At 51.7% G+C, this 24,142-nt stretch overlaps 1 protein-coding gene across 4 annotated transcripts in view; it reads right to left on the reverse strand.

Annotated features, from left to right (window-relative positions):
* Positions 1–5,374: 5,374 nt before the first annotated feature.
* Positions 5,375–24,142, reverse strand: part of LOC103315329 — a 200,480-nt gene continuing 181,712 nt past the window's right edge. For 3 of the 4 annotated variants that reach the window (XR_004227929.1, XR_004227930.2, XR_004227927.1), the window contains exon 8: positions 5,375–5,410. The gene's annotated coding sequence lies outside the window, so the exon portion shown is untranslated. The remainder of the gene's footprint in view (positions 5,411–24,142) is intronic. The other variant, XR_004227928.2, reaches the window with a different exon arrangement.

Consider the following 24,142-nt stretch of genomic DNA (forward strand, 5'->3'; position numbering starts at 1 on the left):
ATGCGAATTATCGCCGCGGAGCGATGCTTCAGTTCCGAGAGGCCTATCTTTCGCGACTCGATACGCTGGGGAATCGCAGTCGACACTTTCGATCGAGTCCGCAGAAGTGCTTCTCCTTCGTTGCTTCTGCTGTCGCTACTCGTGCAATTCCGCTATTGCTCCCGTTTCGAGGAGGCTACGCTCTCCCGGCATAATCATCCTGTTCGAAAGTCAACACCCCCACCGGCGGAGACTATGGAATTCCTCGGCGAAGCGAGACGCCCTCCGACACTGCGATCAAAAAGCTCGAGAGCGCGAGAAGACGACGCTTATTCCGGCTATATACTGCATTATCTCTCGTCTCGCGCGAAATATTCGGGCCTGCAAATGGAAGGACGGGGAGCGCGACTGTTATTAGGGGCTTTTCTGCGCTCTCGCTTTCGGCTGCGAATAATACGGGGCTTTCTCTCTCCCCGTCGACGTAAAGCCTCGATGGAACCCGAGAGCAGACTCTCTCCCTCGTCAATGCGCCTCTGATTAGGGAATTAAAGGGCGGAGGATAATTATCGACCTTCGCCGGGTTAATTGTCGCCCCCGGGGAAACGCGCGCATAGCTTCGCGCCGAGTGTATATGGAGCCTCTGCTGCCTTTCACTCCGCTCCGCCCCACCTCCGAGCTCTTTCTCTCCCGTTAATTCCGATCATTCGCGCTGTCTCTCGCTCTTTCTTTCTCCATCGCTTTTCATTGGCACGGCGAAATAGAGCGCACTCGCTCGTACAATAAGTGCTCCGAAATTACTCTCTCCGCGGTTTCGACGCAGTGTCGCAGCACGAGCCGTTAACCGCGCTAAGATTTTCGTACTCTTCTAGCGCTCGATGAATCAGAGGAAACATTTCATCAGGCGCGTCTCGAATCCTCCCGATGCGCAGCAGAACAGATTAGAACAGATATGCGCCAGGGTTGCGGGTGAAAAATGCAAAAAATAATTTGCCGCGCGCAGGGGAGGCGGGGAGCGAGGGCGAATATAGGCAGAGCCGGTGATTCATTCCCATCTATTCGTGAGCCTTCCAATTTTTCAAGACAAATTCCCCCTTTCGCCTTTATTAAAACGAGAAAATGGTGAAAAACGGGCTTGTTTAATAGATGCTCCGCCCGGCTTTCTCTTTCTCCCTTCATACGCGCGCGTCTTCCCTGTGCGCTCTATAACAAATGCCCTCCGCTCCCGGGCGACAATCGGCAGTCGCGAGCGCCGACGAGATATATACGTTTCTCAGGGGCTGATGCCGGCGGAATTTATACACGGCGCGGCGCTCAATCATCGCCGCCGAGCGCAGGACCAATGAGGCGCGAGTGCAGGGAACCGCTCAATCCGTTTATTTCACGGATGATAACGCTCGGACAGATTTATTTTCCGAGTCGCGTCGCTTATCTGCGCTACTCGCGCGCCTTGGCCCGGCCGACGAGATGTGCCGTCTGTTATTGGCTCCCGCGCGTCGCCCGTCGATGAGAAAACAATCACTTTTCATGCGCGGCGAGATATACCGCCCCCCGGCAACGAATAGTTTTGGCCGCCGCAGCGGATGAAAGTTCCGACGGCCGGTGATGTACAGCGCGCGCCAACGCGGATCGATGGATCGCTGCTTATTGCGTTCGAGTGGCTCGAAGAAGCCGTAGCTCACCGCGCTCTCGAACCGCCGATTCGTCGCATACACGACAAGCCCTAAACGCCGCGCGGCAATAAAGTTCTCGCGTGTGCCAGCCGCGATACCCCGGCCGGGCTCCTAATTTACGTCCTTCCGCGAACTTGGAGGGCCGTGTATTGTCGCGCAAACTTGGCTCCGCGCCGTGTACTCTGTAGACCAAGATAATCATCGGGCCTTTACGAGGCAGCATCGGCCGACTGAAACGATCGAGCGCGGAATAGTTTCGACTTTGAATTCTCCGCGCTGAGCTTACTTGGGGAATTCGCTGTTTAAGATTGCGCGTCGGCCGGATATCAGTTTCGGCCGAGCCGGGCCCGCCAGAGCTGCCCGAGCACAACTTCAAATTATGTCCGGCAGGAGCGTGTCTCGAACCTCCATTAGGCGCATACTTCTGCGGGGAGGACCTCGGGAGGAGAGCGGGCAACTATGCGGAATAGCCCCACGGACGAATAATATGTGCGCTACGACCATCGCGATGTGTACCGGCTTGCGTTCGTATATCCGCTCTGCTGGCAAGGAACTTTTAAATCGCTGCAATTCCGCCAAGTTACGGGATTTTTGCTTCTTCGCTAATTCTTCATGCCTGATTTGTGGCCCCGAATTCGCGCCAGTTGGCCATATTTTTTTCCTCACTTTTACTCGCGATCAGAAATGTTCCGCCATAACCATGCAAATAGCTTGTTTGTGCTCGGCGAAGCTCATACATTTTCGAGCAGTTACGCGGCACAAAGACTCGAGCGAATACATCCCGTAATCACGTAGATGCGTATTACGTGCACAAAAATGGCTCGCCCCTTCAGCGAAAACTTTTACAACGGCTGACTGGTTCGATGAGAAATGTTATAGGTATTGCGGCCCAAGTGGCTATGGAAATGACGCCCGTATTGTGAGTAGGGGTTGTAAATGCACTCGCGAGCATCGCGCTGCTCTTATCGAATATTTTTTATTTGAACTACATGAACCGATCCATTCTACTGAATCGCATGAAAATTCTTTCCCGGGTGTCAAGTGCAGCGTTAATATGAAAATTCTAATTATAACGAGCGTGATGTGAACGTTCCCGAGCCGAACGAGCAGCGGGAGCAAAAGTATACAAATATGATTAAAAATGTTAATTACCTGCAGGTTAAATGAACGGTTATTATTAAAGATAGCGAACGCGAGGAGTGGGCGCGCAGTCGAGAATTATCTTAAAAGCAATTTCAGTACATTTTTAATTTAAACAGCTGAGGGCTTATGTTGGTTATACGTTAATCGGTGCAAGATCGATGGCGACGCTCGCGTGAGTAAAGTCTAAAGCAAGCAAATTACGTACGTTCGTCAAGAAACTGCTCCAATATTTACTTTTTTACAGAGCCGTCTAATCCTTCATCAAAGTTTCTTCCTTGTTCGGAGTGTTTGGCTTGAAACGAAAATTGGAGGGTGTGCCAATGTTTGCTCGTAAAGCGAACAACAACAAATTTCCTAATAAAAGGTAAATGTAAACAAAAATCACTCCCTGCAGGCCAACGAAAGTTTATTGACTGCGAGTGCGATAGCCACAGTTTGTATGGATTAGCAGTAAAGGTAAAGAATTTGCATTCGCGTGCGAACGCGCGCTAAAAGCGTGGCGAAGAATTCTGAAGAAAAAAGGGCATCGCCCTGCCAAGCATATCGATAGATGATAAGCGGCCGGCTCGTTTTTTGCACGCGTGTAAACATTCGCAATATTGTTCATAACAAAACTCGAAGGCAGACGATCCATATCTATCAAATTTTCAATGTCCCAGCCTAACGACCAGGCGAGACTGGTTTCGGTGAAAAATTTATAGCAGTAAGTGCACGAGCTCTTTTGTGAAAAAGCTAAAAGCAAAAGCACCCTTTTTCGGTGTTTGCAGTGTCATTGTCTCGTCAGTGTTCTATTCCGGAGGTAGACCGTGCCGGAGCTGCGGAGGCCACGGCTTGGGCGCCAAGGGGAATGAATTAAATGGGCGGTCGCGGCGGGCGCGAGCCGCAAATTAAGACAAAGACAACGAGGGGTCGTACATCGAGAAAGAGAGAGAGTAAGGGGAGAGTAAGAAGGAGTTGGAAACAGCGCTCGTGCAGCCTCGCTGCGATGTCGCCCCGTACCGCCCGGCACTTTACTTTATTTCTCGCTCCATTAAAGTTGTCTTTCTGCAGCAGTGTCCCCCGCTTGTTTTCGCAAAGTTTCGTCGAACTGGATTCCTCTTTCTTAGAGGCAGTGATAAATGTAGGTAATGGAGTACGCAGCTCGGAATCATTTCAGACGCTTCGAATTCGCATGATACGACTCGAGCGCGTCTCTCGCATCGACTTTGTTTGGACTCGGCATTTCATTTCCTGCGCTTTCTTCAAACGGCGCCAGCAGCAGCAGCAGCTGGGGAGAGGGTTTCAATTCAAGGTTCCGGCGGTAATGTAGAAACCGTTTTCCCACAAGGACAACCATTATGGTTTTAATCTCCTAAGAGCCGCGGCACCGACCGTCGTGCGGTAATACAATTTCGCGGCGAAAGATTAAATTGATCGAGCTAAGGGTATAAGAGAGCCGAGGGAGGCGGGGTGAAAAAAGAAACGGAGGAAGCTTTTGTCAGGCCACAGCTCGCGCTAATTATCGAGAGAATTTAACTGTAACCGATAGTGGGAAAATTGCGCCCGGAGCGAGTTACGCATAATGAAATGGAATAAAAAAGTTTGATAAAGTCGATTAGTGCGCGAGCCTCGGAAGTGGATGAGGAAATTTCAAGTCGATATCTACTCGCTTCCTCTCGAGCTCGTATATTTAAAAGCGATTCCGCATTTACGTCACTGGCTTTACGACTTAATCGAATCGGCAAATCAAGCGTCATTAGCATATCGCTGATCAAATTAGTAGAACAACTCGCGCGGTTTGCTTTCTTCCCGGGGCGAGCCGCCAACTTTTCGCAAAAAAACCAGACGTCAACCGTAAATTACGGCTCATAAATTGCTGCGGCGCTGCTTCCCGCTCATTAATCAGGATTTCTTATTAAAAAAGGGAAAGAAGAAGAAGAAGAAGAAGAGGAATAAAGAAGCGTCGATGCATTACCGACGACTATTGAAGTTCGTTACGAAGTTTGATGTTCGCCGCTGGCGGGGGTGGGGCAACGAGTTTGCGAAACTCGTCGCTGCTGCTGCTGCTGCTCTCGCTCCGCCAATGTTCCCGGGAACTTGCCATAGAGTAACAGGCTCGTAATGGGCGCGCGTTATCGGTGCGCTGTGCCGCCGCGAGCTAAAGCTCTCCTCTTTCTCTCCCGCTGCCGAGATACGGAGCAAGGCAGAGAAGAAAGAGCCTCGACTGATGGGCCGGGGAAAATTCGATGCGTGATGCATAAGCGTATACACATGCTGCTGCTGCTGCTGCTGCTACTGCTCCGCTGCATCGACTTGCCGGAGGCAGAGAACCAAGGTGTTTCCGGGCGCGAAGCGCAGGGACGAGCTGCTTTTCTGCGGAGACGAGCTTCGCAAAATTATTAAGCGCTAATTATGCGGAAAGTAATTAGGAAGTTGCGTCGGGTAAGTGGCTTGTAAGTACTACGGAGACGCTGAATTTATCGGCGATATAATGCAGCCCAAGATGTACGGCTGATTTTATTAAAAATACGAGTGCCGCCACGATGGAACGACTCAGCTATCGAGGTATTATGAAATATAAATTTTTATCGAGAAACAAGCTTACCTGTTTGTTCGCTCGCCCATTTCCCGATCTCCACCTGCAATTCAAAGCATTATCTCGTCAATTATACAAATGAAAGCATGAATGCAACAATTGCGAAGAACGAAAATCGTTCGATCCGGCTGCTTTTTCTCCTCGCTACGTATATACACGCATTCCGATCCCCCCGAGCGAACGGGCTGGCTCGAGAAATTTCAGAGAATGCGCAAAGTTTGCGGCGCTGCGAAAAGGGTCGCTACACAGCTACCATGAAATCCAGCTCCGCAGGAAAAAAGAACCCCGAACGACTACAGGCGGGGGATTTCGCCGGCTGGTGTCGCAGCAGCCTCGGGCTAGAAGGGGAGATGCGTCGATCGCGGCACTTGCGGAGACGACGTCTCGCTCGCGAGCTGTATACCAGATCGGCCGTCGCGCTAAGGTATATATACGAGTGCACGTCTGTGCGACTTTAATTGAGTTTAAAAGCTGCGAGTGGTGCTGTGCGGTTTTGCCTGTGCGGATGGAGTAAGGCAGCAGCCGCTCGCTTAGACCCAGAGACAATGGCTGAGAAGGCTGCTGGCAATGAGAGGGAGCCGAACACATGGGGCGCGCCACGAAGCGGTAACGAAGCGGCGCCGAATCTCATTGGGCCAAGGCATATTGTCGAGAAATATTGGCGCACCAAATCTTTACAATTTCGAAATGCATATAAAGAGTGACATTCATTGATTGCATCTACGTAACTGTGAACACTGGTACGAACATCCGGTATAAATTCAGAGCTATTGTTACCCGCATGTAGTTAATCTCTGTAGACTCACGATCGAAACATATACACTACGTGCATAGGAGTAAATAACACATATCAATGATTAAAACATTACGAAACGACAATTCATTACGTGACACTCATTTCTCGGGAATAAGGTAACTAATGGATGCAATAGCATATGGACTACGGAGTTGGTAAACCAGAAATTGAAAATTGAATTCCAAATAAGATTGTTAGTAAGATTGTACAAAAAATCACGATTATCGGATTTAAATATTTAAGTAGAAGTTTTTGAGAATCTAACTTTTGAAATGTTGCTAAAGTGTAGAGAGCGAACTCTGGAATAGGTCCAGCGATGATTGACACAAACTCCCCTGATATCACAGCAGAGGCAAGCACAAACAAGCGCGAAGCTCGAACCTGCTTGTGCGCTGTATAATTCAGGCGTTCGTCTACCAATATGTACCGGTAACGCTAGCCGCGCAAGACTTGGCACTTAATATGCAATCGATAAACAAAAGCGCCGAGTCCGGCGCAGCAGACGTGCAGCAGTTACAGCTTGGCCGTCTGCAAGATAAAGCTGGCTGACCAAAGGGCGGCTGCGCTTCCAGCGTGCAGCACCCCTCCAGCAGCAGCCGCCCTACCTCCGCACACAGCTTGCGTATAGCGCGGGTCCAAACTGCGGCGGTTAAGGGGCAAGAGGGAGAGAGAGAGCGAGCGAGAGAGAACCGACTCTGGCTCTGCCGGGGCAAGTCTAGTTTATAGCCAGAGGCCTTGAATCCAGCAGTAAAGCGAAACGCGGCGGCGGTGCCGGCCGCCCGCTCTCCCATAAATTCATTAATCGCCCGGAGGCAAGCGCGAGCTAGAGGAGGGCGAGCGCAGCTAAAGTTACCCTCGGCTCGTATACGCGCCTGTATATACACAGGGAGAGAGGGGCGAGTGAGTCCTGAGGGCGAGTTGCTGGGTTAGCCCAGCCAGCAGCGGCAGCAGCAGCAGCGGCGGCGGCGGCGGCGGCGGCTCCCATACCGCGAGAGCCCGCGAGATTTAAGCAAATTGCGATTACTCCGTTAGGATAAATAAGATTATTAACCAGCCGGCTCTTATTTATGCCTCGGTCCCGCGTATAGAGCTCCGCTGTTTGATATTGCGAGCGGCTCGAGGGGAGGTGCGTATGCGCGCCTCTGGTGTTCCAATTGTTATTCGTAAACAAGAAGCAGAGCTTATGCTAGGCTTGCTCGCGCTGCTGTTGTTATATGGCCGCAGGTTTGACTACTTTTGCCTTCTCTTTCGAAATTCTGGGCGAATTTCCAAGTGCGCTGCGCGGAATTCTCGCAGGACTGCCGCTGACGCTCTGTTGGATTGTTGGAAGGTAATTTTGCCTGGCGCTGCTTTTTCGCGCTTATTGCTCCGGGCTGCTGGGCTGCGCGAGCCGTGCATTATTATAAGAGTTTGCCGAAGGAGAGCAGCCCAGCTTCGAGCAGTCAAGTTTCGCGGGAAAATTGCTTTGGGAGTGCTGGCGAGGAGCTGGGCAGAACTGATTTAATTAGCTCGGTCAAACAGATATGTGGCGCACATGGAACGTATTGCAGACTTTTACTTTAACGATCGACGATATATGCAAGGTCGGTGATTTCTGAGACTTTTAAAATTGCGGGCGATATTTTTTTTTAAATTTAATTGATCCTCAAGCTGCAAGTGTCATTTGACTTTATTTCGATAAATAAATTGTTTCTGACGCGATAATGTAGATCAGTATCGATCGACCGATCTATTTGGATTCACTGATGGAGATACTAGATGGCGACACTAGCGACACTTCTTGTGTATCATCGATCAATAATTCGGTCGATACAGCGGTATATGAGGAACCTCCATTACCGACGGGTGTAGCACCACAAACATTTTACAGTTCAATTCTTAACTTGTACAAATTTGATCGAACCGGTAGATCGATGAAGATAGTACGTCTTGAGGGACTAGGTGGCGCCACCGGGTTCGATATAGCTCGAAAAAATTTGTTGCATACAAATTTATCATTCAGTATATATTGTTCGGTTACGCTAATATCTTAATGTTGGAATTTCCATACGACATCAAAAAGTTTGCGAGAAAACAATCAACACTTCAAGCATGCGTAGTCCAACAGTAGTAAGAACGAAAGGTAAGAGACCTCGAAATCAAAATAAACCTGTCAGTCAGTGCAGTGTAGGGCAGCAGCAGCTTACAAACCTTTCACGAGTGCTACACTCGTACACTTGCACGCTTTCCTTCGTTACTGATGTGTTTTTAATTCTTTATTATGAGAAAGTAAAAATTGAAAACTTCTCTGTTATATTTTTCTCCGCAGCTAGACGTTACCCACGCATTTACTGTTACGAACACATTATTTTCAATTTACTTTCCTATCAAAGTCACCAGCGCACAATACGACTAATAACAACGATTCCCCGCTAGAGACCCTTTTTAACGGTTTCCAGCGCCTAATCTGAGACGCGAGCGCACAAATCCAAACATTAGCCCGACGAAAGGAAAAATCCCGTTCGAAGCTTGAGCAGCTACAGCCGCGCGAGTTTTCACGCCAATGACTCGCTGAAATTTCGTCTCATCCTGCGCTCGCGCATTCTCATCCTCGTACGATTTCAAAACACGATTGAAAATCTCACAATTATCGATCCGAGCTCGTTAAGTAAATCACTTTAATAAGGCCGTGTTCTGACAAAAAATTATTATCGAATCACGGAGGGCTCGCCCAGAATCGATTCTTGCGTCACATCTCCTGGTCCGCGAGACTCGAGAAGCGCTGCGTCGTCCGCGCCACTTAATGGGCAGCCACAGCAGTAGCCTTTTAAAAACGAGGACTTGTGTATGCCTGACAAATGATGGGCGCGCTCGCTCGCTCTCCGACCGCGACGACAATAGCGCACGACATGTAGCTGCATGTGTAGGACACGGCGGCGGCTGCGGCGCGGTATCGCGGAATCTTAAGATACCCCGAGATATGATCAATCCAGCGAGAGCGGAGGATTGATCGTCCCTTCTTTCATTCAAATGCCCCGCTCCGCGCTGCGGTGATGCGTTTTTTCTCCGTCTCCGTCAGTCCTGCACTCTTTCTTCCGCTTTCGGTCTTTCTCTCTCTCTCTCTCTCTCTCTCTCTCTCTCTCTCTCTCTCTCTCTCTCTCTCTCTCTCTCTCTCTCTCTCTGTCCCTCGCGTCTACCTTTTTGTCCGGGGGCTCGCGCCCGGCTTTGGGACAAGGCGGACGTACCAGGTGCCCTTGGAGAATTGGAACGTCACTCAAAAAGCCTGATGACTCTCGAGAAGTATGCAGCGGTCACAGCACTGGATCACGAGTGAGCAATAAAAAACACAGGAACTTCCTATATAGAGCTCTTGGATCGCGTCAAATCGATGAGTTTTATCTCGGTATTTGGGGGAAAAATTGACCTCCGGCGCGTCCATATCCCCGAAGCGATCCTTGACGAATCTCCTCGACGTTTCTATTTTAGTTTTCTCTTTCTCTTTTCGGTAAGAGAGGGCGAGAGAAGCATGCGTGGATAGAGGCAACAGTGCGCATGTCTCGGATGTTACCGGGATTAAGTAGGTGGAATTTTTCAAGTTTTATCGGCGACGATCGCCTTCTCGCGTTCCCCGAGTATGAGTGTGTGCGCGTGATGGAATATAATACGGTCACGGAGCGCGCGTGTATGCATAAGTCGGCATAAATAACTCATATTCGGTATACATACAGTGTTTGTATCGCGTGCTCTTTGGAATTTATTATATTGTTAAGGTGATTTAAGACGTAAAGATGAGACGATTGTTTCGGCGATAAGAAATAGCCGAACGAGCACCAAAACGGTCTTAATAAATTGTTGCTATTTTCGATCGAGAATATCACCATCAGCAAGTAATTCCACATCTGCCCGAATCACTTTTTTTTTATTTTGTGAAAAAACGTCATGCCTCAATCCATCATTTCTTTGATCGACTATCAGCATCTAAAATTTAAATAAGAAAACGTACGGGCTTCACATACACGCATACGACAGCTTACGACAGCCTAATCCTAGCTTCAGGTTTTCGTCGAAATTTTTCCCACTTTCCATTATGCAACGCGTCCACATACGAGTACTGCAACGTCAGTCGAGGCTCAGCGAAAGATCCATCCATCGATACGCATCGGTTATAACCGACAGAGATCAACTGCGTACGCGTGCGCGTTAAATCCCGTCGTAGACTGAGCGAGATACACAGAAATAGGAGGCGTACATGTATATGCACACATGTATCGGGGGACTGACCGGTTTGACATATTTTAAAGGTTTCTTTGTATTTTTGTTTGCGGCCACTCAAGCCCACTGAGGCCCGTACGGGGCCCTTCTTCCTTCTACTCTCCATCTCTCCCTCCCTCTATTCGGCTTTGTTGCTCTTTTAGCTGAGCAAGAGCAGCGGATACCTATACGCGCAGTGTCCCCGGGGCTCCTTGATATTCCCACAGAACTGAATATGTCACCCCTCCTGCAGCCACCGGACTCAATAAAATCCGAAAGAGCGCGCGCCTCTACCTGAGCTGCGCCGGACCCGGCTATAATACCTCGTGACCTCCTGCGACTGTCTTTTTCTGGGCTTACGTTTTCGGGGGAAATTTTTTTTGTCATCCGATCGCTGTCGCTGCGTTCCGTGAAGCCAAGAAGAGAGAGAGAGAGAGAGAGAGAGAGAGAGAGAGAGAGAGAGAGAGAAAAAAAGAGGGGGAAAAGTCGAGCGCGCGTTTCCCAGTTTTAGCGCTGGCTCGGAGGAAAGCCACTGCAGAGAGTTATGCCGGAGAAAAAGAGCCTCGGAGAAGGCGTGAACAATGGAGGAGGCATTTTTAACCTTTTTTCTGACGCTTTTTGTATTTCTTTGAAATATTACACATTTTTTCATAAAGACTTTTCCCCAGAATTCTCGGAATCCGTGAAGGCTCGAACGACTCGAGCTGTCGCGATAATAACAAGTGTCTTTCCGTTCGACCTACAAGAAGAGCGGACTATCGTTTTTCGCTTTAAAGCGTCAATATTTTAGCATCGTTATTCGTTCCAATTTTACCGCATCCAACTTTAACTTTCTAAAATTAGCTGTCGTCGAGAATGCTAACTTGAACTTCAAAGCTCCCGTTTTAGCCAGGCCTTTTAATAATCAAACGGAGTTTAAGCGAGCTGTTTCTCAATAAACAATGAGAGCATATAAATTTCAAGTGGCCAGTGACGCAAACATGAAAAATAGCCTTCTGTTAATATCTGGAGGCTTAAATTCTTCAACCGCGCGTTGGAAAAAATATGATTTTTATGGTTTTTCGGGTGAAGTATCTTTTATGTACGCACGTTCCACAAACTATAAAAAAAGGTTTCTTCACCCTTCTCCCATCGAGCGATATTCGGCGGAATGTCTTTGGGTCAGCCGAGTTTCCCTTTTATTGGTATACCTGTCTGGCAGAAGCAGCAGCACAAAACCGAGCTACGTAATTTCAACCTACATTATCCATCCCAACCCTTGCGTAACGACCGGGATTAAAAATCGCCGGGTTTCCGAAGCGAGCATCCGCAAAGCATTATCCTCTAAACCTCAGCCCGGGCTTCCGAGCGGCAGTCAGTTTGGGTCCTCGGCGTACAAGACTGACCTCGCGGGCGTCATAAAAATTAACGAAATAGTTTACGAGTGCCATATAGAGGAGCTCGAATTCTCGCCGACGATTTACGGCACGCAGCGCGTCTCCCTCACTCCCGCCGCAACACATCTCCGCGGCCCGTGTGGCATCGTAACCCACTGGACCACCGCTCGTACTGCCTCGAAGTCCGAGAATCGCCAAGGAGCCCGAATTCATAAAACTGCGGGATCGTCGGGGGCTGTAAAAATTGGAAAGCGAGCCGTGCCTTCTGTCGAGCATATTCTCGCTACTGCGGGGAGAGCCGGCTGTATACACTCATAATCTCGGCGTCTCTAGGAATCTTGGAATTTTCAGTAGGGGTAGCCGTACGGCACGCGCAACGACGTCTCGAGTTTCCTCGGCGCAACTTTTCACTCGCGGCGGGAGGAGTAGGCTCCGCAGACTGCGAGCAGCGCGTGGGGGTAGCAAGACCGAGGTGATAGTGGAAGGCGAGTTTTTTAATACTAAGAGTTTTTCGAACTTTATCCTTTTCCATTCTTTTTTTCTCTCTCTCTCTCTATCTCTCGGCGCGACGGCTCCTTTTTGAATATAAATATGCATGCGATCTCCTTTATACTCGGCGGACGTCGCGGGCCAGATCGTATTTCATTTTACTTCCTTCATCGTAGAAGTATACGTCGTAAGATGGAATTTTAAATTGCAAATGCGCTAAAGGATATTTTCGTGTCTCGAGGTGTGCGTGAGCTATTTTTTCTTCGCGAGCATTCATTTGTTTTACCCACTTTGCCGGGCGAAGTGTGATTCCGACTCTTCGTTCTCCACTATTCGTCGGAAACATTGGGGGACCCCCCGTATCTGGAAAAAGCGCAAATTAAACATTAAGGAAAAGGCACGAGGCGCAATATCCCAAACGACGCTCATCCCCGCGCTTCCTGCAGCGGCAGCAGCAGCGACGCCGATATCGGCGCCAATTTTTCGCGGACAATTTCCGCGGCAGGCGTCTTTAACCTTTTCCGCAGACGTCGCGCATCGACTCAGCCGGTTCTCTCCCTCTTCTTCTCCTCTCGCTACACAGAGCCCGCGACGCCGGTATCGAGCGGCTAAATGTAGCGGCATATAGGTGCCCTTTCTCGATTTCTCCGGCACCCTCGCTCCGCGAATTTCATAAGGCGGGAGCAGCCGTGCGCGACGCGCGTGCAATAACCCAAAATGGCCTTCCTCCGTGCCTCTTCCCACGTCGTCGACGACGACGACGACAGCGATGCGCGCCACTTAAGATAGGCGTGCGGGGGCTCGCGAAAAATGCGCGCGAGAAGAGAAAAGCCGCCGGGAAGGTCTCGTAAAAATCTATCATGCGGACGTCGCGTCGGAGCATTTTTTATACGACGCGAGAGCTGCTGATGCGTTCGACGCGCGAGGCGATGCTGCGTGTAACGGAGTCGGCTGACATGCCGACTCGGGATATGTCGCTGCGAGGCGCGAGATAAGAGGGGAGAAAGGGCTTCGCAGAGGTTTTTGGAATTTCTATTCTTAGCCGATGACGGAGATTTTCGATTTTCCATATTTCACGCGGGATCTCGCAAAACTCGAATCTCCCAGCGCTTTGTTTCGTGCAGTTTGCGTTTCAACGCGCTTTTCGGAAATTCTCGCGGCGACCCGGATGTGTCGCTCATCCCCGGCAAAGACGCGCGCGCGCGCGCGCGACGATACAGCTCCGCAAAGCAGAAAATCAGCAGGCTATCGCTGCATGGGCGGCGTCGCGAGCGAGCTACTACGTGCTATCGCGTTCTCAATGCGCGCAAAGGCGGGGGAGCTTTTCTCGCGAAAGCTCAAGAGACACGCGAAAGTAGGGGGTAGAGAAAGAGAAAGGCGTGAGACTAGAGAAGCAGCGGCGCAGACGAGGAAGGCGGTGCGACGCGCGCTGCACAAAGTAACGTCCCGGGCGAGCGCGTGACGCGCATCCCCGAGTTATTTCATTTTCAACCCTTTCAGCTGACGCTCCGCTGCGCCGCGCTGTCGTCGCTCTGTGTCTGAGGAGCAGTGGCTACGGGAGAGGCGAGGTCGCCCCCGCACCGCGATAATTTTATTTTTTCTCGCTCTCTCCGGATAAAGCAATTTTTCTTTAAACTAATGTCGCGCTCGGTATGCGCGACCATCCGCGCGCGCTCTCTCTCCCTCTCCACTTTGTCTTTTCGTGTGCTCACTCCTGCACTCTACTTCTCAAGCCCTCCTCCTTCGCGACAAACTGTTTTAAGTTTTAATGCTCGCGTGGCGAGAAAGCTGCATTCAGCGAATTCAGACCCGGCTCATCCTTATCGGAGCCGTAACCTTTTACTACCTCTCGTTACTAAGCAATCGCGCCGCTTCCACAGTCACTTATCGATCAATCTCGGCTACTGTACCTGCATAGCGGGACTGCGGGCCTCATCCCGCGAACTCGCAGCGACGATTTCCAGAAAGTCGTGCGGGGCTCTCGTCGAGCTGCGCGTTTTGAACAGCCCTTTTATTTTCTCTCTTCGGCTCGCTCTTCTGCTGCTTATTGCTGGTTTTCAGTCGGAAAGATGGCGCTTACTAGGTTAGATCTTTTCGAGGAACACATCGCGCGAGCATACTTTATGCAGCAATCTTTTTCGCGCAAAGCGTTTTACGCTCAAGAATTTTTTTGCGCCGTGTTTATGTAATGGAAGCTTTCAGCGTCCAGGCTATTTTAAAGATCCATTTTTCTCTGATGGTCGCTGGTCGTAATCACTTCAAGTTTTAAAAAAATGACCCGTTTTACGTGCACAAAAATATAGCCCTTAAGGCCACGAGTGTGATACGCCGGCCAAAAATAGCAACGGATCAATATTCGAATAAATGTACATCAGTCATAAGCTTCGTCAAGCTGCTTCATATAATGCCGAGATTTATCGCGTCAGCTTTATACGCGTAGGAATACGCGCAAGCTCGTGCCGCAGACACTTGGCGAGTGTTTCGCATCGGCGGAGGAAAGTCGTTTTAAAGGACGATGATATACTTTGTAGAACGGCGGAGACAAACGCCTCGTCGCCTCGCACGCCGGGAAAACTGGGTCAGCAGGTTTACTGCTGCTTCTCGTCTTCCACGTCGTTCTCGTCGTCGCTCAAAACACTTACGACAAAAGCCGTGTTCGTCTCTTTTATTTTGCGGCGGCGCCAGTAGCAGAAGCACGGAGCTTACGGCGATTCCCCGCCAATGTGTAGTTCACTTTAGATATAACGCCGACCTCTCCGATGCTATCGCTTGTTGCTCGTGTGTTTATTGGCTTTTGATTGATTCATGAAGAACCGACGAGCATTAGGAGCAAATTGCATTCGTCGCGTATATTGTGGACCTTTTGGCTCAGCCGGCGTTAGCTCAAAATTGGTTAACGAGGAAAACTCGACGCTCCGAATCGACAACGGCTTTTTCGTTGATGGGAAATTTTTCATCCGAAAGCATAAAGGACGTCGAGAAAATAAAGTGGCTGCGGAAAATTTGAATACGCTTACGCGGCATCAGGGCGATTTATGCTGGTATCGGACATGAAATAATACTTTAGCGAGCGCGTGATTTACGTCATGATATATACGCTGCTTTCTAGGAGCGAAGAGGAACGAGGTAAATATTCGCGATATTATAATATATTACACCCTTCACCATCCAGCTCTGTTCGGGAAAAAATTTCGAGTCGTTGGAAATAGCCCCGAAAATCTGCATGCCAAGCATGAAATCGCACATTATCCGTCTGGTGTATACGGAGGCAAGCGTCCGTGCTGGCGAGCTAAGCGATTCTTACGTGCTCGTAAGCCCCCGGGGGCGCATCACTCTCTCTCTCTCTCTCTCTCTCTCTCTCTCTCTCTCTCTCTCTCTCTCTCTCTCTCTCTCTCTCTCTCTCTGTGTCTCATCGACAACAATTACAGCAACTGTCGCATTGTGCGCCCGTTGTACTGCAGATTCGCGCTCGAGCGGCCGCGGCTGCAGCAGTCGAGCGTGCAGCGGGACATAATAAGAATACGCAGAAGAAGAGGAAGATGGAAGAAGAGGGCTGCAGGTCGCTCGTGACAAAATAACGCGGACAATGGCGATGACAGCAGCGGCGGCTACACGTGAAATCGACGTCGAGTGGAGAGAGAGCAAGAGGCTGTGTGCCATGCTTCCGTCAACACAAGAGCGAGAGTCGCGGCAATCTGCAGCGGGACTCCGAGCCGCGCTGCGCTTTCAGCGACGGAGAATGCGCTGCTCTCGTCCGTTCTGTTGGCACAGCGACAATGTACACATACCACGCAGGCCGAAGTAGCGGCGCGAGCGCACGGCTCCGCGGGACAAATTAACCGAAAAATCAAGTCAGCCGTGAGAGTGGGTATGGGTATATAGCTTCCTCCCTCTCTCTAGTCCTGAGCAAATAATTAATTGCTGGCTTATTATTTGTACCAGAGAACGGAACGGCTGTCTCTCTCCCTCTCTCTCTCTCTCTCTCGGAGCAAAGGATGTGCGCCCATGGAGAGAAAAAGAGAAAGAGGCTTTGTAGCATTATGGCATATAACCGATTCCGCCTTTTTTGTTCTCGATCTGGCTGGCTGTGTGCGTTCTCCTTCTATCTCCGATGGGAAGCTGCGTTTGCTCGAGTTCCAGTGCGCCCCGTGACCCGGTCACGTACACTCGCTCCTCGCTCTCAAGTCGCGATTTTATTTTCAAGCCAGTGATTTTCACGCAGTGATTTTCATGAAGCCGGTTAGGGACGCCGGGAAAACAAATAATCGAGCCCCGGCGCCGAGCATCGGCAGCAGCGCTAGCGCTTTTAATCCCTTTATTAATTGTTTCCCGCCGAAAAGCCCTTTCAGCGGAAGGCTCTGCATCCGCAGAATTCGGGAGCCTTCAGAAGAACCTCGCGCATACAGCTATACAAGAGCCGCGAGGCTGCGCACTTGTACGCGCGCCACCCCCAATAATAAGATCCTTCCTTCCGCTCTCTTCCCCGAGCTACTTATGCCTCCGACAGCTCCGAGTAAGGAGATTACGCCTCTTCTCCTTTCTGTCTCCTCCCCCGACTTCCGCAACGGGGGCAAACAGAGGCAAAAATCGCGCTCGTGTCCCTCCTAATTTTCCAGCGGCACGCGAGCGTGTTTGCCGCACGGTAGCTATTCTGTGTCTTCCTAATGAGATTTATCGGAATCGCGCCAGCCTACTTTGCGCCGCTGCCAAAAGAGTTGTTTCTCGTTTGCCGCGCATAGACGTGTGCCCTGCGACGAGAGGGCATCAAAGCACAAATCTGGGCCACGCTGCCCGGTGCATCATAACGAGCGTCGTGAGTAGCGGATTCTCCGGCTTGGCTCCGCTCATTGTATACAGCGTCGAAATATAATTGTGTCGTAAAAACTGGCGAGTCTTTTCTCTCGTGATATGGACGGGAAATACACGTATACGCCGACGCATATGCGGCGCTCTCCGCGATCCACACGGACATACCGATGAGCGAGTCTGCATTCCGGGAACTCGCGATTCCTGCATACGCAGCTCCTCCGTATAGCGACGGCGCTCTCGAGGAACTGCTGGGAGGGCACAAATGTCTAAGAAAAGGGGCAAAACGTGGGCGAATATTCGCGGAGATTCTGTCGGTCCGTTATATATAACGTATCTGCAGGAGCCGCGCTCTCAGTGCATAAAGTGACTTCCGAGCACGCCTGCGATCGTTCAAAGCTGCTGCTGCTGCTGCAGGGAAGAAAATTAAAGGAACTTCTCTTTTCCGGACGAGTCGCGCCGAATCCGCATCCGCTGCCGAGAATATTGGAAGCGATCTTTCACCGCTGCAGGCCGCTTTCAGTAATTTTTCAACTTTGCAGCGCCGGAGCTGTTCCTTCTCTCTATCTCTCCCGAGATATGCTCTCCGCTATGTGCTATCCCCAGCACTCTTAGCCTGACGGCTGTTTGCACAGCGAGCTGGCTCGAATTTTGATAGTAGTGTAATTCCACGCTGGCTTGCAGACTCGACGTTGATCAACGTCCCAACTTCCACGGAGCTTTTCCCTGCTTACGTCTACACAAAGAAATTTTTGGGGCACTTTGATCCCCGGAGCACACACGGATTAACTTATTAGCGGACGACGACTTCGTTAGGCTGTAAGTGGACCACCGATCTTCGGGAGAAAAATTCGCCCGCTTTCCCATACCTGCACACCCCGCCGGTACGCATTCCTTCGGCTCTCGATCCATTCACCCACGCTGACTGCTCGAGCGACGCGAGGGACCACACAGCGCATCGAGATTCGAGAGCGGAGGAAAGAGAGGGAGCGCGCGGGGACAGGTGACAAATAGTATGAGCAGTCGCACATACACGCAGAGTGAACGCCGAATATAAAAGCGGAGCCCACCGGTGAGCCGGACTATGGGTCCACCCGAGGCGTGGCACTCCAGATGCAGCTTTGGCGGGCTCGCGCGCACAAAGCCGCGTCGTTGACTTTTCAAAACAACGTCTCGCTGGTTTCGCGACAAAGTCAGCGGTGATGCCCCGGCACACCCAGGACGCCGCAATTTGCCACAAACTGTTCGCTTTATTTCCTCACGAGAATAGTCTCGTTTCTTTGCGAGCCTCTGACAAATATGCGGCCGCTTCTTCGATTGCCGTTGCGCTCGGTCCGAGGGCGTGTTTCATTGTATCGAGAGCTCGAATGAACTCAACCCGGAGTTTCACACGGATTGTGTAACTTTTACTGCCATGGGAGTAGGATTTCTGAAGAAGCTTTGCGGGAAAACAGAGATTTTCTACTCCAGCAAAAAGTCCGGGGCGCGAGGCCTCGACACCCGGACCACAGCTCATCGCGTAGCTTAAACACAGCGCGCGAGCCGCAAACCGATCGGCCAAAAATCCGGCACCGCAAGGACCGCGCGCGCAGCTGCGGGGCACAAAGGATTAAATTAAAACCGCGCGCTCGTTAAGCCGGCCGGCGGCTCTCTGACCGCGAGAGCATACTCGAGGCTCCGAAATAGGTGTCGGGCATATTTCCGCGAAGCATCATCAGGCTGCACAGGGGAGCACACACTGCAGATCACAGAGAGCGGACGAGCAGGCGGGGAGTGCACGCGCGCACACACATAAGGGAGCTGCTTTGCGCGCGGAATTTGCATCCACTAAGCGACCGCCCGCGCGTGTTTTCCTCTCCTCTGACGATACTGCCATGCAACGCCCCGTCGAGAGCCCGAGGCGAGCACCCGCGCGCGCGCGCGCGCGCTGCTGCGGCTGATATCTCAAGGAGGTGGTTTGTTACGAGCAGGCTGCAGCGCGGATGTTAACGTGCGCTGCCGCGACTTTGCGGAGATGATAAGGGCTGGAAACGGAGTCGAGTGGCGGGGGAGGGGAGGCCGCCTGCCTGAGCTAGATTGCACTTCTTAAAACGTTGCAACAAACAATCGTCTCCAGCTATTACGGACGGCTTTCCGAGCGCCAACGAAACAACACAACGTCGTCGCGCACTTCGCCTGCCAAATCGATTTTCGCCGAAAGTGTTGAGGCAGCGGATTAGAGGGAAAGCGGAGGAGGAGCTGCAGCCAGCGCAGAAACTGCGCGCTGTGCGTCTGTCTGTTTAATTATGATAAATACGCGGGCGCGCGCGCTTCTAGACGAGCCACACTTGATCTTGGAGGGGAAGCTTCATGAAGCGCACTCAGGAGTTTCCGAGAGCAACATCACGGAGCCGCGCTGCTACACGCTGGAAAATGTATTTTCGGGCCATTCGTTATTTTAAGACGCGCGCGTGCGCGCGTGCTGCGCCGCCTATACTGCAGCCGCGCGCTCTAATTATAATTCCTAAATACGTACTTTGTTAGCACTCGGGCTCTTTGTACGTGCGAACTCCCAGAGCGATAGAGTGTATTTTTATTACACTCACCTACTCACCCGCGAACTGTTATTCTAACGTGCGGCTTTTTGGCTATTTTCGGCCGCGACAAGTATCACAATACACGCACGCGGCTTTCATTGACTGTGAATGTAAGCTGCGTGGACTCTGTTTAAATCTGCGCATTGTTATTTTCCGTTATTTCTCGCGCCCGGCTCTTTATCCGAGAGAAATACGATTTTTTTACGGTGTTCGCCAAGAGCACGCGGCCCGGAATACTTCCATTCATATTCGCCGCAGCGCCGCTTTGTAATTCCCAGAGCAATTTCAATTCACGCGGAATTCAGCCTGCGAGTGACTGCGCGTTAAAAAATCTCGCGCGATAGCGACGGGGACTGTATAATTTTATTCTTTCGCCTTCGAGTCGGCCGGCGCTATGACAAACGCGAATTCGCTGATATGAAGCAAAAGACGGCCGCGCAGCTCGCGCTAATAAAAGTCCGAAGCGAGAAGGAGCCAAAGCCCCCGGCGTAGACGCAACATTACATTTTTACGTCCATCATCTCTATCTCCCTCTCGCCATTCATTTTGCACTAGCGCTTGAGTTACGACGCTCGCCGTTTGGAAATGAAAATAAAAGCTTCCCCTCGGTCTCCCTTGCATTTTCCGCGGCAGGGGGGGGGGGGGGGGAATTATGAAACTCGAAGCTCGCTGGCTATTTCCCGATAACCGCCGGGCTGAAATTCAATCGGAAATTTGGTCTTTGAATTGGAAAACGCGCGGCAATTAGCGCAGTGTGTGCATTCGGCCCACAAAGATCCGTGAATGCAGTTTCGCGCAGGGTCAAAATAAATATCCGAAACTAATATTGGAAAGGAAAACATTGAACGCGAAATGTTCAGAGTGCGGTGAGGTAGGCAAACTGCCCCGACCGCTGCTGCAGCGTGCAAGTATATGTATAACAATTACGGCGATACATCGCTTCATTCGTTCTCCCATATATGTAAATCGCTCGTGTACGTCCTGCATAAATTTATACGCCATATCCCCGGAGGAGCCCGAGCGGCAGCGTGTATAGCTTTTCCGCGAAAGATCATTCTGTTAGATGTCGGACTGCATGTGGGGCAATTTTCCCAAAACAATAAGGCGCTTTCGAATACTTTTCGAGTGGCAGCCGCACCGAGCAAAGTCACTCGGCGCGAAAAAAGGAACATCGTCGATAAAAGCCGCGCTGAAAGTTTAATTCGCGTGACTGGCAATCCTTGCCCGAGAGCCTGTTCCGCACATGTGCCGCGGCCAGCATACATCATGTATCGATTTGACCCCATCTGCCGGCGCGAGAAGAGAGAGAGAGAGAGAGAGATAGAGAGAGAGAGAGAGAGAGAGAGAGAGAGAGAGAGAAAAGGGGCCAAAGAGGCGCGCGAAGGTCCGTGATGAACGGCGAGTCGTGTAATATATCCAAATTATTTCGATTTTCAGCCCTCTCTCGTCTGCTCGGCTCTGCTATCCCGCGTTGAGTTTGACTAGTTGCAAAAACGGCAATAACCAAGCGACGGCTAAACTGCAATTAGCGAAGCGATAATTCGGAGCAACCGATGCCTCGCACTTCCCCATTTTAATAACATTTTACAACGGGCTCCGATAACCAGTAAACCGCACGTATTATATGTCTGCCACCCCTCGCCGCGGCCTCCTCCCGCAGTCGAATGGCACGAGGGGGGCAGGCAACAAAGCCTCGGAGAGAGCTAGAGCACAAGCCGTTGAGCGCATTAATCATCATCGCGGTTTGGAGAGGAGCTGCAGCCAGTATAGTAGCAGCATCGCGTGCATGTGTAAATATACGTACACTGCACACCTATGCGCGTCCGTACATGCGCGCAATCTATCGATCCGGCCCACGCGCTGCAGTCGCACGAGCCGGCTCGCCTAGCCTAGAGCCGAACGCCGAGGGAAGGGACATAAATCGAAGTGCGGCAGCAGCGAGTCAGCTGAGTCGGGTCGACCTGGTTCGCGAAAGCCGCCTCGCGGTCGTCCTTTGTGGAGCGACGTCTCCCGGCAGCTTGTGTACACCAGCTGATTCGCCAAATGGAGACTGTGAGGGAGTGAAAATGGAGGCTAATTAATTACAGCTTGGCTCCGCTTTTCATCCGCGAGCGAATATGCACTGCGGGCTCGGAATTGTAACCGCGGCGCGCACGTAGAAGAACGATCGACCCGATTCAGCAGACACGAGAGAGCTGCAGCCGCACTGGCCTCGTCCTCCTCATCGTTCACATCGAACAATCGTCCGCGACGTAGCTTCGGCTGCACACGTACACACGGCTATATCGGCGCGCTCTCCCAGCGGACTCGAGTCGAGAGTACGGCAGCGGCAGCGAGCGCAGCTTTCCCGAACTAATTGGGGAATTGAATGTCGGGATTATTTCTCCGGTGGCCAGTAGTGCCGGACGTACATAGCGCACTGCAGTCGCAGAGGGAGAAGCCGGGCGGAGGAAATTGCGGGGACCGCCACCGAAGAATGTCACCGGAGAAGAAAAAGGGAAAAAGGACGGCGGCGGCGGTGGCAGCGGCGGTGGCGGCGGGCTTTGCCTGATTAGTTACGAGTGAGCGTTTTTCGCCCGGCGGCGCTCGTGTGGGCAGCCTCCGAAATGCTGGCAAGGGAGGCGTCGGCTTCTTTGGGCCCATTGTCGACTTCGGGGGGGCCCTTGTTGCCCGGCCCATTATTGCTATTCAGTGTCTCTTCCGCAGCGCTCGAAACAGAGGGTGTGAAAGCCGTCGACATGTGAGGGCCCCGACCGACACTTTGAAAACGAGGATTGACTTGCGTGAAGACTTCGATTTCCCGACGCCGCACTGTCTGATGCGGGCCTTTATTTGCCACCGGCTATTATGCCGCCGCGCGGGAAATGGAAGACGCGGCCGCGGATTCGTCACGCGAGCTGCTCTTTCTCCTGTCTGACGCGCAGCCGGGTTTTCATTTTCGTGTATTTCGAGCGCTTATTGTGCGTCTGCCTTTCCTCTTTCTTCACTCGATCGGAATTCACCTTTTTTCTTTCGCTCCTAATGGCCGTTTTTTCTCGTTTGCATTTTCTTTATTGGCTGTTATTCATCTTGCCCGGACGAGAGCGCGGTCCGTCCGAGTCGTTGAATTTATGGATGACGCGCTTGCGCGGTTGTGCGCGCGTATACGGCCGGAGGAAACGCTCGCTTTTTTCCCTTGATTCAATTATCGGAGTCTTTTTGTGCGCGCGGCGTAAGAACGCTGTCGTGCGTACAGCTCGCTCGATTACAATGGCCGCGGCGAGCCCGGAGTATATAAATAACATTTTTACCCTGCGGCTTTCGTCCACTCGTTTTTGCTGAGAGCGACGATCCCGCGAAGTGCGATCCCGCCGCAGTCCTAATCCAGCGGTTTAATCTTGGCACAATTTCACGCTGCGGCTCACGCGGAGATCACTCGAACGCAAGACGACGACATCGGCGGCGATTAAGCCGTCGCGATAAAGGCCACCCCCGGGAGTGGGGAGGATCGCGCGCGTATCGATAGACCGATACATTCCCTTATCTGTCTTGCCGGGCACTTTATCAATTATTATAGCCCAACGGCGGCACTTGGCTTTCCCACGACGCGAGTGCACACGCGGGCGCGCGATCGATCGGGAGTATATCTCCTGGTAAGCGCAGCGCGAGCAAGGGACAGGAAGAGCGCCGTTCGGAAACGTACGGGAGAGAGGATGAAGTTCCATCAAGTCGATTTCTATGGAAGCGGCCCGGCCGAAATGACAAATCGATCTGGAAGGCAATAAGCTGACAAAATGGCCAGGCAATCAGGCTCGCCGCGGGAGATGCCACTTGGAGAATCGTGTTCGCGCGCGGCATCGCGCGCGCCACCTTTTCTCCCATATCTATCTTTGTGTAACCTACGCACACGCGGCGGAGGCGGCGGCTCGTTCCCCCGCTGGCCTTTTCTTCGACTCTATCCGCGTTTTTCTCTTTCCGAGGGGCTTGATCGCCTTTTTTGTCTCGTTTCTGTGCGGCTTTTTGCGGCCGCCGCCGCCGCGAACGTATCTTATTGTGCTTCGCCTAATTAGGTGCGGGCGGTGGCGAAGACCTTCGGGGAAAATACGAAGGAAATTGTCGTTTCCACCGCGTCGCATCGACGACTCGCAATCTCGTTAGCCGGGAAATTTTTCATCCGATGTGCGGTTTCGAGAAGGATTCGGCGATACGAGCAATTTCAGCCGGAAGCCACGCGCAGCTCTTCTCCCTTTCATCCCGCGAGCGCGACTCTCTGATCTCTTTCCGAGCAACAGGCTTTCAGCGCGCGCGATCTCCTCCTTTTGCAGGCAACGCCAGCTCGGAACCGCAACGTGCCCGCCTGTCTCTCCCGATTCCCCTCTCGATTTTTCATCTCGCGACTTTGTGCAACAGCGCCGGAGCCCCGAAGTCGCGAGATGAGGGCTCAGGGCGCCGCCGCCGCCGCCGCTGCCGATGCGTCAATCGGAGGGAAAGAGCGAGAGAGCAGCCACCGATCGCGCCGTCAC

Source organism: Nasonia vitripennis, chromosome 5 (genome assembly GCF_009193385.2).
Source record: "Nasonia vitripennis strain AsymCx chromosome 5, Nvit_psr_1.1, whole genome shotgun sequence".
Taxonomy (NCBI): Eukaryota; Metazoa; Arthropoda; class Insecta; order Hymenoptera; family Pteromalidae; genus Nasonia; species Nasonia vitripennis.